An 18755-nucleotide genomic window follows, 5' to 3' on the forward strand; every position below is an offset into this window, starting at 1 on the left:
TCCCTAGAAATGCATTGGGAAAAGAACCTCTCTTCAAAATTGCACAGTGGCTTCATTGACCTTTCTCTAATACATTTCTAGAAAGTGTGGCACTCAGCTAAAAATAAAATACCTTCAGATTACAGCTGTGTTTTTTTCCCAAAACTGTAGGTGCGGTAAAGTCATCTCTTCCAACTGATGAGAAGGTTGTTTCATATCACACACCTATTGCAGGTAACACTTTGGGGTTATCTCCTTATGATGCTATCTCACATAGCACTTTTGATACCACTTCAGAGTTCTTTAAATATATGGCCCAGAAAACCAGAGTAAAATATGTTAATAAGGTTGAGACAATTGCATGCCCATATGCAAATGAAAACACAAATGGATGGATATATGCAGCTATTCCAAAGATCGTGTTAGAAGAAAGATAACTGTGAGGCTAAACACATCTACAAATCTAAAAAGTAGCAGTGCTGATAAACAAACCTCAGTGGTCCAAAACTACATCAATAGCTATAGTGTTGCTTGAAGTTAAATTAATGCTTGCTGGATATAACCATTCAGCAACCCTTATACAGGAGTTTTTTTAATTATCTGAGAGAGATGAGTGCATTTTGCATATCACCTTGAAACACAAACTTACAGCAGACTTGCCTGTCACAGCAAGGATGGTTTCTCCCAGACCTTGGCTGCAGCACTTGCTGGTTCAGTAATTGAACCGGCTGTAATCTTTTTCTGTCAATACTGCCTAGACAAAGGTGATGCCCTTTCAGGCAAAATGCCCAAGTCTGATCCACTTACCTCACTCCCATCTCAAGTTCAATAAGCATTGCCTGCTTCTCCAAAGTATGTAGCTATTTGGAATGCCAAAGTCATATGATTTTGAAGGTTATTTCTTGTGACAGCCCTGGTCTTTCTTCCCCAGCTGTAATACACAAGGCACATCTACACGATACAAAACAGTGCAATGAATGCATCCCTGAATCAGGCCCAGCTTCAGAAGCAATGCAGTAACGACCTCACAGCATGCTCCCAGACTAACTAGCTTTGTCATGATGGCTAAACAGCACAGAAACAGCCACCATAACGTGGGTACACGTCCAGAAATCAGGCAGGTACCTTTGCATAGACAGGTAGACGCCAGTTTACTCAGAAGCTAGTTCAAGTCTTTCCAGATCCAGTCTGGCTGCAAAGAGGAGTCATGCTGACATAGCATCTGTGGTAAATGCTTCTCAGGTAAATAGAAGACTCATAACTTCCTATTCTTACCTCTTTTTAGAAGGGTTAGTAAAAGCACTGAATATTTTTAATCTTGGTATGCAAACTTTAATAATTACAGGAGGTTGTCTCTCTACAACCAACTTGGCAATTGCACAGTTCTTCATTGCACAGTGTGGATTCATTCACATTGTTATTTTCACAAAATAGGGAGAATTCTCTTCATGTTAAATCATAACAAGCTTTGTTAGGGAGTTTGGGGGATTTTTTCCTTCTCTGGGTCTTCATATACCTGCAAATCCCAACAGATATCCTTCTAAGTAGCATCCAGATTATTAGCTCATAACAACTTATGCTTCATAAACATTACTTTTCAATTTAACAATGTTAAATGTGAATCAGAGTGGTTATCTTGTCTTTTCTAGCATTACCTGAATTATTCTGATACCAGTTCCCAGTACCCTGTTATACTGGAGATAATTGGCTCTAGCAACTTCATGTCTAAACCCCTACTCTTCTACCAATTTACTACATTAGGTCTCAGCAAACTCTGTCCTGTTGTTAGAGATCACTGCATCTGAAGAATGGTTAACATATGGTAAGAAAAAAAAACACCCAAACAATTACTAAGCATGATCACTTATTTAGTTGCAACATTCTCTCATGAGTTTATCTCAAGGAAATAAAAGCTATATAGAAATCATAGAAATCTTTGAATAGTTTGGGTTGGAAGGGCCCTTCAAAGGTTGAGTCCAACTCCCCTGCAATAAGCAGGGAAAAATCTTCAACTCTCAGGTTGCTCAGAACCTCATCCAGCCTGGCCTTCACAGCAAGTATGTCACTTACGGTCTTTTTTCCCTTCTCTCAAAGGAAAAAAATATATATATATATATATACACACACACACATGTATAGACGTATCTGCCTACATTATTGCTGGCAACATTTTTTCACTGTAGCACCAAATGTGGTATATTTGATTTCATCTGTATTTTGGCTTGTGTGAAAGTCTAAAGAATCTTTTCAATGCCATAATTAGCCTTAACTTGATATAATTCTGGCCTTTTGATTAAATTTTCCAATCCCCAAATAACCTTTCTATACCACCCACCATGCTGTCCTTGGCAGAGGCAGGCAATCTGTACAGATATATGACTGCCGCCTGCTGAACATGCAAGGAGTGACACTTAACATTCAGCATTGTTTGTAATAAAAAACACAGTTCCTTTACTCATACTTTTAAATACTCACCTTAACTTATGTTTACCTAATAATTTCATATAGTTTCTCAGCTATCAGCTTAACAATCACAGGACACCTTTTGTGTCAGGATTTTTTGGAGTGAGGCTTGGGGCTTTTTTGGTCAGGTAGGTATCTAGCTTTGAAACATGTTCCAGTGGCCTTTCATTAACTCCTTGCAACCACTTTTTTTTCTCTAAGACTCATGTTCCCCTTACAAATCCTGTCTGCAACTGGACAAAATAATTTCTCTACCGTGGGGGAGGCAAAGGCCACTCCTTTTCAAAACATTTCTTATTTCTTTCTTTTTACATAACAAACAGGACTTTGGAGCCTTTGTAATTCACTGCTGCTAAATCCACTGCTAAATTTGACTGTCAACAGTCGGAAAGACTAAATGGCTTAAAGCCAGCTGTTGTTAAAATAAAGCCATCCAACAATCTTCTTATTTTGTAGCTATAAGTACTTACAACTCTTCGTCCTGTTGTCCCCCACCAGATTCTAGGGAATCTCAACACAGCAGAAATTTTAGCTGCGTCATTTTCACGTCCTTGAACTTTCCTTGTTCTCTTCATGTTCCAGTGTCACTTGGTGCTCAGTCAGTGGATATCAGCTTCTCTGGTGATATTAGAGAAACAATCTTCCCGTGTAGGGGAAGGGACTATTGGAAATAATGAGAAAAAAAGTGTATGATCATATGAAAAGATAACATTAATTAGTAGGTATCTGAAATAATTAACTTGAAGGCAGCATTATCAGCACAAAAAGTAATTCATATTACCTAAAATAAGCACCTAGTTTAGCTGATCTAACGTCTTTTTGTAGTCAGAAAATCTAAAAGAAACAAAGTCCTTCCTTGTGCAATTCAGAGCATATAAGTGTGACATACTATAAATCACCCACCAAGTTAGCCTTTTTCTGCACAATGGAGGCAGACAGAACAGTGTTAATTTAACTGTCAGCAGCTGGTAGCAGTGAGACATCCTTTGCTTCCACTGCAAGGATACTTTAAAGGAGGTGGATTATGGAACTTAATGGTGGAACAGGATTCATAGATTAAAGATGTTTGAGGTGATAGTACTGGTTGCTTAAAAGAATCATTCATGGACATGTCTGTTAAAATATAGACTGCTTTACATTACCAGTGGCAATGTGCCATTATTGGCACGCATAGGGAACAGTCCCTACTATGACTGTATTTTCATATTATGTGACAGAATCCAAATGCATTTGGCTAGTCTCTACTGATTTTGCAAGCATTGAAAGGTTGAGAATGACTCTGGGTGTATCCCAGATAGGTCCACGGACCACAGAGTAGCAGCAGCATTTAGGTACAGTGAATAATTGTTGACTTGTATAGCCACACACCAGAGTACTGCTGCTCCCTGTCATCTCCGTAAGGTCCGAGAGCTGGATTTCACAACAAATACAGATATCTAATATTTTATCTCATTGTCTGTGTTACTGCAGAATTTGTCAGCAGCCACTGTTCTAAGCTTTTGTTCTTATTTTTCTAGACTTGCAGCATGTTGGTCCTTTATTTAGGTATCTGTGGAAATAAGTATTATACTCTATACTGAAACATTGCAGGAATCAATACATAGAATCGAAGAAGTGTAACATCTCTCAGATATTAATTTTTAATATGATAACTAAACTTATAGTAAATGTATGCCTTCAGTCATAACTACAATTTCCTATTATGCTATAATGACATTCTTGCTAGTAACACAGAAGATACTATTAATGTATTGTAATTGTGTCACAGAATATCATTCATGTGCAAATCAGTTTGCTTGAATCAAGTAAAAAAGAAACAAAACCAACATTGGGATTTGGTAATTGAACACTGAATGCATACGTAAAATCTTTCAAAAAATAAAAAAAATAAAAATTAATGTCTGATTTGCTTGTAGAAACAGCAGGGACTTCTGATTAACTACAGACAGTAGTTTATGTTACCGTATACACTACTTTAAACCCTTTCATTTGAGTGCTTTCATTTGAGATGAGGAGGCACTGCTGAATCTAAAAAGAGTGTTTGACAAGGGTCCTGTTTCCCACTCACTATACCTCCCCTGCCTTCCACTTCAACTTCAGACTTCACACTGGTTACCTATACCGGTTTCAAGTAAGCTCACATTTTACCAAGCACTGCTGTAGTTGTCTATCATCTATGACAGCACTTTGTGGAGTCACAGCCTACCAATGGCACATTACAGCTGTGGCAGCATGATGTTGTAGACTACTAGGAAGCATTGTAGGCAAATAGGATATATTTGTAATGAAAAATACTTGATCCTGAGGACCTGACATCCACACCAGACATGGTTAGGGTTTATCTGCTTATTCCAGTTGGACTAGCTTGTCTTCTTCCCCATTAACAAAACACCCATCTGTGGCTGATGAGCATTAGGCAACTCTTGAGAATTTCTGCTGGTGTTTCACCCCAGAAGAATTCAGTTGACTAACTTTGACACTGCTCCGGGATGCAAACCAAAGAATAGTAGATGGGGACAGTCAGCAGGTGAATTTAAAAAGCACACCCCGATATGCACAAACACACGAACATCCGCTTGGCACTTGGATGCTGAACTTCCTCTTACTCAGATGCATTTATTCTTCTGCCAACTAACTTTTAAGTCCAGAACTTAATATTAAATTCCCTTTCAGTCAGGCATTGTCTTTTTATGCATATATTTTTATAACAATACAAGCTACAAAGGAGTCCTTTTTGAATTGGGTCTTTGGGATGCTGGCATGCGATAAATATTAGATAATAAGCATTTAGCAGTTTCACTCTAGAGATCCTTTTTCAAAAGGGAAATCTAAGTTAAATCACTGCCAGTCGATGATTCATGACAACATAAGGATACTTACGCCATTTTTCTGTGGAATGTTATGCTTGCATAACTCGGGAAAATGTATCTCTATATTAATAGCCTGCATGTGTAGTCAACTCAGTCTCTGTCTACAGAAACACTATTTCACTGCAGTCAATCATTCTTTCCAATGCAGCACAACTGGGCTGTTCAGGTCGGTTATTTAGCTCAGTTATCAAAGGTTTCTAGGTCACCTTGGACACATCATGTGGTAAAGCCCATGGAAACAATAGAACTTGTAGTGTTGTAATATCATAGCAACAGAGCTCAGCCAGTGTAGCATTTGGTATTTCAGTATTCTAAAATCAAAACTTGATTTAGAATATTAGAACAGGCATAACAAAAGATCAGTCAGGAAAGGTTTCTTGGCTGGAAGGAACAATTTCAGAAAAGACCAGAAAAAGAAAGAGGTTAATGTCACAGAACAGCTGGTATTTGAGGCAGCTATTTTGGATGGAAAAATTTTTAGAACTCAGTTTAGTTGTCCCTACCTTGTGTCCAGAGACAGCCTACACATGCTCATCGCAGTGTCAGACACCTATCTTAGATCCATGCCATTTTGGAGGCCAGATAGAATATCTTATGGCACCTCCAATAGATACTGATGCATGCACAGTTGAACTGAGATCCTGTCTTGCAGACAGAGGTCCTGAATATAGGTTAGTTGTCTAAGCTTACATCCTAGTTCTAAGCTTATACAGTTCTCCAAAAGTTAGCTGTCTAAGCTTACATTATTGAAAACAGGGGCTTGAATCAACTGTCTGAATGAAGAGCAGACACAGGCAAGACTCAGGAAACAATAATGTTAATAGTGAATAACCTGATCTCTGTGGTTAACTATTCGGAGTTTAGATATATCATTATTTTATACTAAAACTCAAATAATGCATTGACACCATCTCTGTGAGGAATGTGAGCCTGTGATCCTGTAATATTATTGCCCCATTAGATAATATAAGCAAAAATAACCCAAAACTAGATGAGATTTATTTTAAACTTAGCTCAAAAAGAGCTAGAGATCGTATACTAGGCACTCCACCGTATGCTCCATGCTAAGTGAAAGTAAAGTTTAGATTGCATAAGTAGTAATAAGTAGTGATCTATAGAACAGCACACTCCTTGAATATGCATCCTTAGACTATATTTGGATTGTAGCGGCTTCTGCACCTAAATTTCTGTCAGCAGTTGATCTGCAGTTCCTGCAAGTCACCACTCTGGGGAGACTGTTAACCACCAGCACACTCCCGACAAAGCGGCTGCTAACAGACAGAGCAGCTAGAGAGAGAAGGAGAATTACTAAAGCCTTAGAGAAACTGAAATAAAAATAAACCAACTTTCTCAATCATCACCACATTCCTATAACATGTCATTATGCTTCAAATTCTGAAACCGAAAAGCTGCCCTCCTCCTCTTGGGACAGTCAAAACCAATAGAAAACAATGGGCCAGAACTATTTCCAAATACAATTATCTTCAGACTTGAATTCTGGCTCTGTTTATGTTACAAACATTACTAAGTTTCATATGCCAAGAAGAGTTTTCAACACTATATTAGCTGGTCTTTAAAGTGAGGTTGTGTATTGTGGTTCGTTTGTGTTGCAGTAAAAACATTCCACATTCTGCCTAAAAGTCTTTATGTTTATATAAAGATAACAAACCCAAGCATTTTAAGGGTGAATTACTTGCAACATTAGAGGAGACATGTTAGTTAAGCTCAAACTTGGAACTCATACATGCATTTGTACATACATACATGGGTACACACACAGATAGGAAAAAAAACATTGTAACTTCACCTTTTGAAAACTCAAAGGCTCTGTTGAAGGATAATAAATTTCAACAGTACACAAATCCAGCTCAGAAGCATTAAATTCTTCATCCTTCCTAGTTCAGGCAACCACAATGTTAAGTGTTAGAAAAGTAGCCTATTCCCACCATAGCACTTCTGTAAAATACTAAATCTAGTTATCACCCACCTCGCTCTAGCATAACTGCAACAATCCTTCAGCTGGATCTCCTTAGGCCCAGCAAAAGAAAACACAGATCCTCCACCTTGGGCTTGGAGGCCTGGGCCTCGGAACAGAGCAGAAAACTGCATAAGGTGGCAGGACCAGTGAATCGCTGCACATTTCCATACATAAGGAATCAGCCAACACCTTACAAAGGTGTCCTGGGTTCAGCAGCAGCAGTCAGTTTTTCTCCTTCTTAGTAGCTGGTGCAGTGCTGTGGTTTTGACTTTCGGCCTGGGGATAATACTGATAAAGCCACTGTTTTCAGTTGCTGGTCAGAATGTTTACCCTGACCAAGGACTTTGTGAGTCTCATGCTCTGCCAGGGAGGAGGAGAAGCCGGGAGGAAGCATGGACAGGACACCTGACCCAAACTAGCCAAAGAGGTACTCCATACCACAGCACATCATGCCCGGGGATGTAACTGGGAGCTACCCGGAAGGGCACGTCCCTTTTCTCTGTCGGGCTCATTTCCGGCAGGTGGTATCGTATTCTCTTCCCTTGTTATTTCTCTTATCATTACTATTATTGGTGGCAGCAGTAGTGATTTGTGTTATACCTTAGTTACTGGACTGTTTTTATCTCAACCTGTGGGAGTTACATTCTTTCAATTCTCCTCCCCATCCCTCTGGGGTGGGGGGGGGGAGTAGAAACTGCGTGGTTCTAATTTACGGCCTGGGCTTAAACCACGACAAAAGGTAACAGAAGCTGGGATGATAAGGAATTACAGAATGAGTAAAAGCTGCAGTTGCCAAAATGGGATTATTCTGTTCTGCACGGCTCCCCTTCCTGGCCACATGTTGCTTTTTCTTCTTCTGTGTCACTTTTCGCTCTGGGAAACTGATCCAACTACATTTTTTTTTCCCCCTGAACTTGTTTCCAGCCATATCGGTTTCTGTATCTGGCATATCAAGCTCTGTGCTAACACAGAGTGGGAACAGCTTGCCAGAGGGGGCTGCCCATTTCAAAGGCAGCTGATGCTTGAATAGGCTTCAGTAACACTGTGGAGCTGCCCACTTGGGGTGGGAAGGGGAATGCAGACATAAGGAAGCGGAGAAAGATAATTTTGCTAATGAAAAAGAAACTCACATTTTCTATTTAAAATATTTACAACTGCAGAAAGAGTGCACTGCTTTAAGCCCTATTTTGGATGTGTGAAACTTGTCATCTGAGAAGTCCTTTCTTCTTAAAATAGACCAATTTCTCTTCAATTATTTAATACCCTCATATTTAAGGGTTGAAGATGTATTATTACACTATCCAAGATTAAGATGATGACTATAGGAAGGATATTGTTCAAAGATGGAAGCTTTCTCAGGCTTGTGAATGAATCTGCTAACACACATTACTTTGAAACAGAACTACAGCACTGTATTTTAAACCTAGATGTGGCAGTTTTGCAGCTGCACACATTCTCAGCTTCCATGTATACATCACAAGCTGTGCATATGATGAGACATACAATGTGTGCTGAAGACACTTGAAATTTGGCTGACGTTATTCCACAAATCTATTCCTTGGATATATGCCCAAACAATTATCAGTTCACAATTCAAAGAAAATGCATGATAATAAAATTCCTGAATAAATTGTAGGAATACAGATGAGGAGAAAAACCCAGACTTAGAGAGAGAGAGAGGGAAAGAAAAAGAGAAAGAGAGGGAGAGACCAAGAAAAACATCTCATCTTCTCAGAACATTTTTTATGGATAGCTATCTCACTAAGATAAACTATATTTTTCTATTCTTAAAGTAGGTTATAGTCAACTGATACAAGTACATGAAGTTTCCTATTATACAATGAATCTGTTGAGATAATAAGTACCAGCTGGATTTATCCCCAACAGCAATAACAGCATGTAGAGCATGATTATAATGTAACAGATTGTGAGACAGAAGAGATGATTTCACTTGTAATAAGGCCCTTATGTTAATACAGTGACAGAAGAGAGAGTTTTGCTTGTACACAATGCTTGTAGCAAGGCCCTTATGTTAATAAATTATTTCAAAGGTAAATTCTCTGAAAATACTGCCTATGAACATTTTTAGGAGCTTGATTACACATGCAAATGTGGGAAAACGTGGGCCCAGTGCTGAATGAAGTGGGGCCCCTGGTGATATAGGACAGGCTGAGGTACCAAATGTCTTCTTCACCTCAGCATTTTATCGTAATTCCATCCTTCAAGAGCCATCAGGTCCAAGAAACCAAGGGGGGAAATCTGGAGCAAGGAAGATGTACCTTTGGTAGAAGAGAATCAGATCAGAGAATACTTAGGTGAACTGGACTTACTTAAGTCCATGGGCCCTGACGGGATGCACCCACAAGTGCTGAGGGAGCAGGCACATGTCATCATGAGGCCACTACAGGCAATCTCTGATCGATCAAGGCAAGTGGAAGAAATGCCGGAAGACTGAAGGAAAGCAAATACCCCTCCTGTCTTCAAGAAGGAGGACCCAGAGAACTATAGGCCAGCCAGCCTTACCTCAGTCCCTGGGAAAGTGATAGAGCAGCTAATCCTGGAAAGTGAACAGGAGCACTCTCTCAGAAAGTTTGCTCGTGTCACAGAACTGTGAGGAGTGGGTGATACGCCAGTGGGTAATGCTGCCATTCAGAAGGACCTGGACAGGCTGGAGAAATGCGGTGACAGGAATCTCATCAAGTTCAGTAAGGGTAGGTGTGAAGTCCTGCACTTGGGCATGAACAACCACATGTACCAATATATTCTAAGGGCTAGCCAGGTGGGAAGCAGCTTTACAGAAAAGACCCTGGAGGATGCCAAGCAGACAATGAGCAAGCAGTGTGTACTTGCAGTAGAGAAGGATAACGGATTCCTGGGATGCATTAAAAGTCTTGCCATTTCCCCTCTGCTCAGCACTGGTGAGGCCACACCTGGAGCACTGTGTCCACTTCTGGGCTTCCCAGCACAAGAGAGGCATGGACGTACTGGAGAAAGTCCAGTGAAGGGTCACTAAGATGCTTAAGGGAATGGAGCATCTTTCCGGTGAGGAAGGGATGAGAGAGCTTGGCCAGTTTTTTATGATTCTGTGATTCAACCTGGAGAAGGCTCAGGGTGGATCTTATTCATGTGTACATGCCTGGAGGGAGGGTGTAAAGATGAGAGAGCCAGGAGGCTCTTTCCATTGTTGCCCAGTCACAGGACCAGAGGCAATGGGCACACGCAGAAACACAGGAGGCTCCATCTGAACACAGAGAAATGCTTTTTTACTGTGAGCATGACTGAGCATTGGCAGAGGTTGTCCTCCTTGTAGATATTCAAAAGCTGGCTGGACAAAGCCCTGGGCAACTGGCTGTAGGTGGCCCTGCTTCAGCAGGGGGTTGTACCAGATGACCTCCAGAAGTCCCTACCAACCTCAGCCATTCTGTGATTCTGTGAAAACTTAGACAAGCTGTGCCTTGAAAATGCTACATACTTTTAGTAGGCAAGAACATGTACACAGACAAAGCTAAACATCATGCACAAGGAGTTGGCGAGCAGAGCTGCAGAAAGCCATTCCAAATGTCAAGCAGCTTAGAGGCAGATCTGTGTTCAGCAATGAGCATAAATTCAAACAGTTTAAATTATTTGACAAGGAAAGTTTTTGTTTAAATCGCTGAGCTGAATTTATTTCATCTCTAAGCTTTCCAAAAGCCATTCTGCTGAGCAGCATTTACACTTGATTTTGAGATCTTCAGAGCTATTTTAGTTTTCTGACAGATTTTGAAGTTGCCTGTTTAGCCATAGCTGTTGGTCCCTTCCAGAGCAAAATGGGTTTTGTCTTTCTATAGGCAATACTTAACAGGTCACTGTTCCTATGTGTCTCCTACTACTGAAAAGTATTTGCAAATCGACTTTTTATTTCTAAAGGCAATGTCCAAGTAGTCAAGTGGAACACCAGCTTGGGAGCAGAACTAGTGGGAACATTGGCCTGTCTGCCAAATGTCTGCATACCAGCTTTGATCCAAGATAGCCTGCTGACCACCAAGAAACTGCCAAGAATTCAGTGGCACACTTGTTGCTGATAGATCAAGTTCAAAACAGTCACCTGCTGTCAGCTTGCATGATTTGTTTTTCTAAACATGGCTCACAGCATTTGGTGCGTGTTTTCTCCAAAAAGCTTCATACCCAGATTTTTGCTTCCCAGTTCTGATACTATAATAAAGCAGCTTGAAACAGGCTTCTTAGCAACATGTTTTGCAGAAGGCAACCGCTCCCCCAAGCATTTAGTTAGTACTGAAGAAAATCCATAAATTTTGATAATCCTAAGAATGTGTTTAAGATACTACTCTACAGTCCTCAATAACCAGAATTTTCTATGCTCCACTGTACTCACATACAGCTTCTGTCTCTTTTAAATGTGACAGCATCCCTCAAACCTGTAATTAGTGTTCTTCTGAGCTGTCCCATTTTTAAGTTGCCTTTTGATACTAGCGCAGCAACAGCACTTGACATATTTCCCTGCCATGACCAAAAAGGTCAAACTGCATATGGCTTGCAGTGGCACACTATTGAATCCATAATGGAAAGTCAATGTAACTGGTATATGTTTAGAGAGACAAGTACTTTGTTCTAGAAAAAAGGCCTCAATTCTAGAGATTACTTATAAGCTAGTGGCTATGTTTTCCTGTGATAGGAGTGCATTTTTGATGCAATAAGGCTTGGACACACAGACACATGTTCCTTTAAACCCTTATAAAGAGCAATTTCACTAACTCATCTCAGGTCATGGGCTCTATCTTTAGAGCAACAATCTCCAAATGTAAACAGGATACATATGCTTCCAAAACCTGGGCTTGAAGGCAAACTACTCCAAATAGAATAATAAAGATGCTAACATTGGATTCATTATTTATAACAGCTTAAATAGGAATACACAGTTTAGAGCATCTCATTCCCAGCTCTTCCATTCTCCTTGGACATGCAAACCACTGCCAAGAACTCAGGGCTGGCTCATGATCACCACTTTAAGGAAAAAACAACCCAACAGGAACAAAGAAAAAAAATACCAAAAAATCCACTCCAATTCTAACATCTCTGAAATTTACACTACAGTAAATGGTACCTCTTTAACATACAAGTGCTCACCATGTGTGGATAACATACCATTTTCAAAAAACCCAGATGGATCCTAGCCTTGTTCCTACCTTAGGAGAAGATTCAATTTTCTTTATGAAAATATTAATTTAAAATCAAAGAATTTTGCAGCAGCACCTTTAGGGAAAAAAAAAAAAAAAAAACAAAAAAAAAAACCAAAACAAAAAAAAAAAAAAAAAAAAAAAAAAAAACCAAAAAAAAAAAAACCCAGAATCAGAATCAGAATTACCAGGTTGGAAGGGACCTTCAAGATCATCGAGTCCAGCCCATGCCTTACACCTCGACTAAACCATATCACCAAGTACCACATCCAAAACACTAAAAAACACTAAAAAACAAACAAACAATCAAAAAAAAAAAAAAGAAAGAAAAGCTAAGAAGTCATCTCAGGATTCTTAGGCAGACGTATGAAACACTTACAAAACTAGAGAAACTGAAATAAGCTTTTGTTATCCCCAGAAGTGCAGTACTGCACAGTCAGCACATGAGGTCTCTAGCACACCCAGAAACTAATCCCTCATCCTTGCCTTGTACGTCGTTCATTAAGAATAACATTTCTCAGGTTAGCTTTGAACTCTCGGACCTCTCCCCAAAAACAGCTAGGCCCAAATAAGCAAGATACCACGCTTCTTTTGATGCAGCCCAGGATGTTGTTGGCCTTCTTGGCTGTGAGTGCACATTGTTAGCTCATGTCTAGCTTTTCATCCACCAGTACCCCCAAGTCCTTCTCTGCAGGGTGGCTCTCAGTCCCGTAATACCCTAACCTTTATTGATACCAGGCAATCCCAGCCCAGGTGCAGGACCTTGTACTTGGCCTCGTTGAACTTCATGAGGTTCACATGGGCCCACTTCTCAGCTCATGCAGGTCCCTCTGCATGGCATCCCTTCCCTCAGGCATGTCAATCGCACCGTTCAGCTTTGTGTCTGCAAACTTACTGGGTGTGTACTTGATCCCAGTCTTGCTCGTCAGGGGGGATACACTTTCTTTGACCTTCCTTTTCCAGCTGACATACCTAATAGAAGCCCTTGTTATTATTCTTTGCATCCCTTGCCAAGGTCAGCTCCGTCCACGCCTTGGCCTTTCAGATCCCATTCCTACCAAACTGGGCAGCTTCCCTATAGTATTCCCAAGATACCTGTACCTGCTTCCACTGCCTGTGCATCTCCTTCTTGCCCTTTAGTTTGACCAGCATGTCTCTACTCAGCCATGATGACCTCTTGCCTTCCTCTCCTGATTTTTTGCATGTAGGGATTGAGAGCTCTTTTGCTCCATGGAAAGCATCCTTAAAGATCTGCCAGCTCTGTTCTGCTTCCTTGACCCTGAGGGCAATTTCCTAAGGTCCTATTAACTAATTTCTTGAAGAGCTGGAAGTTTGCTTTCCTAAAATTCAGGGTCCTGACTTTACACTTTGCCTGACCCATATCCCTCAGGACTGCAAACTCCATCAGTTCATGATCCCTGAAGACCAGGCAGCCTCCAATTTTGACATCACCAGTTAGCCCATTTGCATTGGTGACCATCAGGTCCAATATTTCATCCCTTCTGGTACAGCTGTGTGTTGCCTAGCTTAAGAATTTATCCTTGGTGCATTCTACGAGACTCCTGGATAGCCTAGACCTCGCCATGCTACTTTTCCAGCAGATGTCTAGGTGGTTGAAGTCTCCCCATAGGACAAAAACCTGTGAGCATGATGCCAGGACTAAGGCAGCTTTGTCAATAGGCTCCCCTCGATCAGGCAGCCTTTAGTAGACGCCAATCACAAGGTTTCCTTTGTTGCCTAGGTCTCTACTTCTTATCCGTAAACATTCAATCTGCTCATGGCTATTCTTCAGAGATGGGTCTTAACATTCTATTTCTTGCTGTAGAGGGCAACCCCTCCACTCCTCTTTCCTCACCTGCCCCTTCTGAACAGCTTGCAGTCACTGATAGCCTCACTCCAGTCACGGAATTTGTCCTACCAAGTTTCAATAATGGGCTTTCTGAGCCTGGCAACACCTCTGATGTAGATTACAGAGCAGGCAACAAACATGCCAAACATACTGAGCTTGCCTTGAGTCTTGTTTGCCCCTGCACTCTACTCACCTGTAAACATGTTGTAGGCATAGATGGATTATTACTTACTGCATTTTAGATGAAAGGAAGACCCAAAAAGAGCTCAAAGCAATAATCAGCAGGCAGAATTAGTCTATCAAACTATAAACATAAGTTAGCTTTATGAATGCAGGTAATTTGATTTTAAAGCACAATATTTCACAACTGTTTTCTTTGGGTATTAATTCCCATGGCATATTTTGAGGTAGTATTTTTCTCACAGTATTTTTTTACACCCTCTTCTCTGAATTGTACTTTTTTTCATTGTTTGGATTACATTTATCACTGATTCATGACAAGAAATGAGATCTGTAAACTAAAGAGAACTAATCTCATCTGATGGATGTTTCTAATACTAATGGCCAGCAAAAGAACTGCCGCCACCATGTTTTGCAAACCTAAGTGCATTCAAGATTTTTTTGCGTGCATTACCCATGCTCTGCATGCTTGTGGTTTGGCCAGAATGTGAGTGTACCTAGAAAGATTCCTGAGAGAAGGTCAGATTAGTGTGATGTCCATTCTGTGGTTTGGACTAATTACCTCCCTTGTACACTTTTCTCCTTGGAATGAAACATGCCATTTTGCAATGAAAAGTTGGAAGCACTAAGGTCACTGTTTGTGACAGGTAAATAGTAAAGATTGAAATAAGTATTACATTTGTTCATATTCTCCAGACCATTATAACAATACCAGTCTTAGTCATTCCATCACTGTTTTTCTTCCTGGATGAAGAGGTCAATAAATTTAACTGAACTCTCATCTTTGAAGAACACAGTTCATTGTAGCACAAATAAATGCTATGTCATCAACATGCAGCATTCTGTAAGTACATCTTTTTAGCAGATTTATGAAAGGTATTGATTTGGTGCATCTGGCCAATTCCATGTTTCTAAAATCCCAGCACATTTCATTTACAAAATAATATTTCAGGTGAAAGAAGGTGACCTTCACTGAACAAGCAGTGGTTTTAAAACTATTTAAGTGTGCATGCATAATTTAAGAAATCTGCAGAGAAACAGATTTTAACCTTGGCAATGCAGAGCAAGCTTTGACAAAGAAAAAGAAAGTAGTTAGGAAACAAGAGTTACTCGCTGATATTATTTTATAAACGTATGCTGGCTTTCTCAAAGGGTCTGCAGTCTAAATTTAGCATCCAAATTTGATGTAGTAAGCAAAGGTAAAAGCGGATAGGGTCTGGAATGAAGGGCAGATTCTGCTGTTACAAGACAGTGAAAGCTCAAATGTGAAACAAATATTGCTATAGGCTAAATTTACAAAGACTGCAAAATACACAGCTGAAGGGAGGAGGAAGGCAGTAAAATAATGTATAAATCATTAACCTACAAACCCCAAACTCCCAAACAGCAGCAACAGCAATTTATTAGACAATCATAGGTGAATAATCAAAAGGACATCACTGACCACTCAGCTAAGTCAGCTTTAGGCCCTTGTCTCCACAAGGACACAAGGCAGGGAGTGATTCAACAAGGCTCTGAAAGTGGGCCAGCCCACAGGAGAGCCTTCAGCCCATCATGCCACAGGAACTTGAACTACAGCTCATTTGGATGAAAGGGGGACATGACCACTTTCACCAATTTGCATTCTTCCCCTTATATTTACGTGTGCCTTTCATTTATGCACTCTTTTAGAGCATCAGAAATCTGCAGAAGCTTGTGCTTCAACCACAATGCTGTTTTGTGGTGGCCCATGCCAATAGGAAACCTTCATAAACGCTGATAGGAACTGAGGGCAGGGCCTTCTCAGCTACAGAGCGCAGATTCTCCGGAGTGAACTAAACTGGGACTTTCTGCTGTGGAGAAAACATGTAGCAAAGCATGTAGCCATTGGGATAGCTCACTAGAGCAAAATGTGATCCAGGTCTACTCAATAAAACAGTGTTAGGTCTACACCTCAATAAAACTGAAGCACTGCAGTGCTTCACTTCTGAAGATATTGCTTATATAGCTGCAATATCAGGGAGCAGAAAGGGAGAATCAAAGGAAGATTAACTAATAGAAAAGAGTAAAACTTCTGCTTATAGCAATCTTGTTAAAAACATAGCATTATTGGTTTTCCACTGATTAGAAATAAGCATTTTTCTTCAGGGTTTGAAGTGTTGTGAATGCAAACTGCATACTAGATATTTATGCACTTCTCCATTTGGCAAAGTCTGGAAGTCAGGACTAAGCATGCCCTGGTAGTAGAAATAGTTGTAAATCTGCTACTCAGTTTCCCAACCACAAAAACTATTCCTTTAGGAACATCTTGTCAGGACACCCAGTATATTATTAGACAGTAAGTAAGACTGTTTTAAGAATATAATCAGCAAACAAGACATTACAGTACAAGCTACCATAAGAAACTGTAAGTTCTTCAGGCACCTGTGAACTGCTTGGAGAATTAAGAGTTCTAACAGTACAAGCTAGGACTCCTCAGGACACAGAAAAATCAACATTTTCATTCATAGCCATCTGTCTGCATGCTGAGATGCATCCGCAAGACAAAATGTCCTGCTTGCTGGCCAAAGACACAGACTTCTGCAAATGAAAGTCTGCCCAAGAAAAGCTCATCATAAGTGTCAAGTGTGTCTAGTGCCTATAGAATTAATGTGCTTCAAAGCAAGAGAAAGAGACAGTGATGCTTGAACTAGCACCAGATGCAAAGAGAGGCTTAATATCAGCCCATCATCAGGCAGCAAATGCGTTCAGCTGCAATGATTTCTTTAGCAATATGCAGAGGAAGAAAGTGAAATTTCATCAGGACAACACCACAATTAAGGACAAGTTTACAACTTAGGAAGGAAGAAAGGCTAACACTGCAGGTAGTATAAAACCACCTTATACTCCCAATTTCAATGCAAGCATACAAATTTCAGAAACCACAATGACCCTAAATCTGAAACAAAAAATTCAAGACAGTAGTTAAACAAGTAAAAAACCCCAACCTGTGTCATGCCAGTTCCCATGAAAAGCATGGAAAAGATCAAACACAAAATTACACCAAAAAAAGAGTGCTTATGCTCACCACTCTGAAGAGCCACCTGCTTGAAGAGCAAGCACCAGAATGGAGATGTCCCAACCAACCAAATGTTGTAATACAGAAAGGAGACATAGTTCAGTCCTGTACAGGTCATTAATGACATTATTTTGGAAAGAAACATGTTTTCATAGAGAATTGGTCAAATGTGATTAAAAGCAGCAGAAATGTGATTTTAAAAAGTCGGAAAAACTAGACCTTTTTAATTACACACCAGATGCCTCTACCTTGTGAGACTGTTTGGATTTGAGAAGACAAGCCAGAACCACCATCCGTGGCAAGTCCCTTGTTTCCTGTCCCCTCCCCAACTCCCTGTGCTGGTCTTAAGCCGCACTCTGTGTCTAACAAAAGATTTCAGCAAATTAAAAAAACATTCTGTATTCATCAGATCACAACTATTTCAAGTACACCAAAGTAAGCGGTGTGCTACAGATACACAGAGGGTACTGCACAGAAACCTGAACAAACCAGCTTTCAGGAAACAATTGAGAAAAGGGCTATGTATATGCAGACAAAGAACTGAAGTCTGAATTTGCCCTGCCTGGGTACATGCCTTTTCAAGCTTTTTGAGCACTGAAGTGCTGCCTCCTTCCATTGTTTCTGAAGACTGCATACAAAACACACTTTGGGAGGAAGGAAATGGGTGGTACTGTGTTCTACAAAGGAGCAAAGAGGAGCTGTGTGAGAAACCAGCTAATACAAGCAACAGGAAGAGGTTAACAGGGAGGGAGAATTGTGCATCTAAAGAACAACAACTGAGGCATGAGAAGGAGGAAAAGCACATATGTGCTGGGAAAAGAAACAGCTAAGTACACCCTTTCTTAGTCAATAAAGCACTTAAAACATGAATTATTTCTTGAATCATGTTCAAGAGCAATAAATACACAAGCCTTATTAAGGTGAATTTGCTATGAGTTTTTCACCAGTGACTGACTTGCCAAATGAACTTCCCATGGACTGAGACACACAGAGCATGCAAAATTTCAGTTTTGTGATTTTGCCAAAATTATCATTTGAACATAAAAAATATTTCAAAGTTCTTTAGCAACTTTTATGTTCAGCCTTAATCACAGAGGAACCTCCATCAGTTTTCAGGTCTGTTTGTTAGGTTTAAACAGTTGCACTGTGCTAATATCTCCACTTACAGCATACAGATTCAGAGGCATTATGTAGAGCCCTGGGACAGCCAAGCTTTTTAGCTCAG

Source organism: Psittacula echo (genome assembly GCF_963264785.1).
Source record: "Psittacula echo genome assembly, chromosome: 1".
NCBI classification, from domain to species: Eukaryota; Metazoa; Chordata; class Aves; order Psittaciformes; family Psittacidae; genus Psittacula; species Psittacula echo.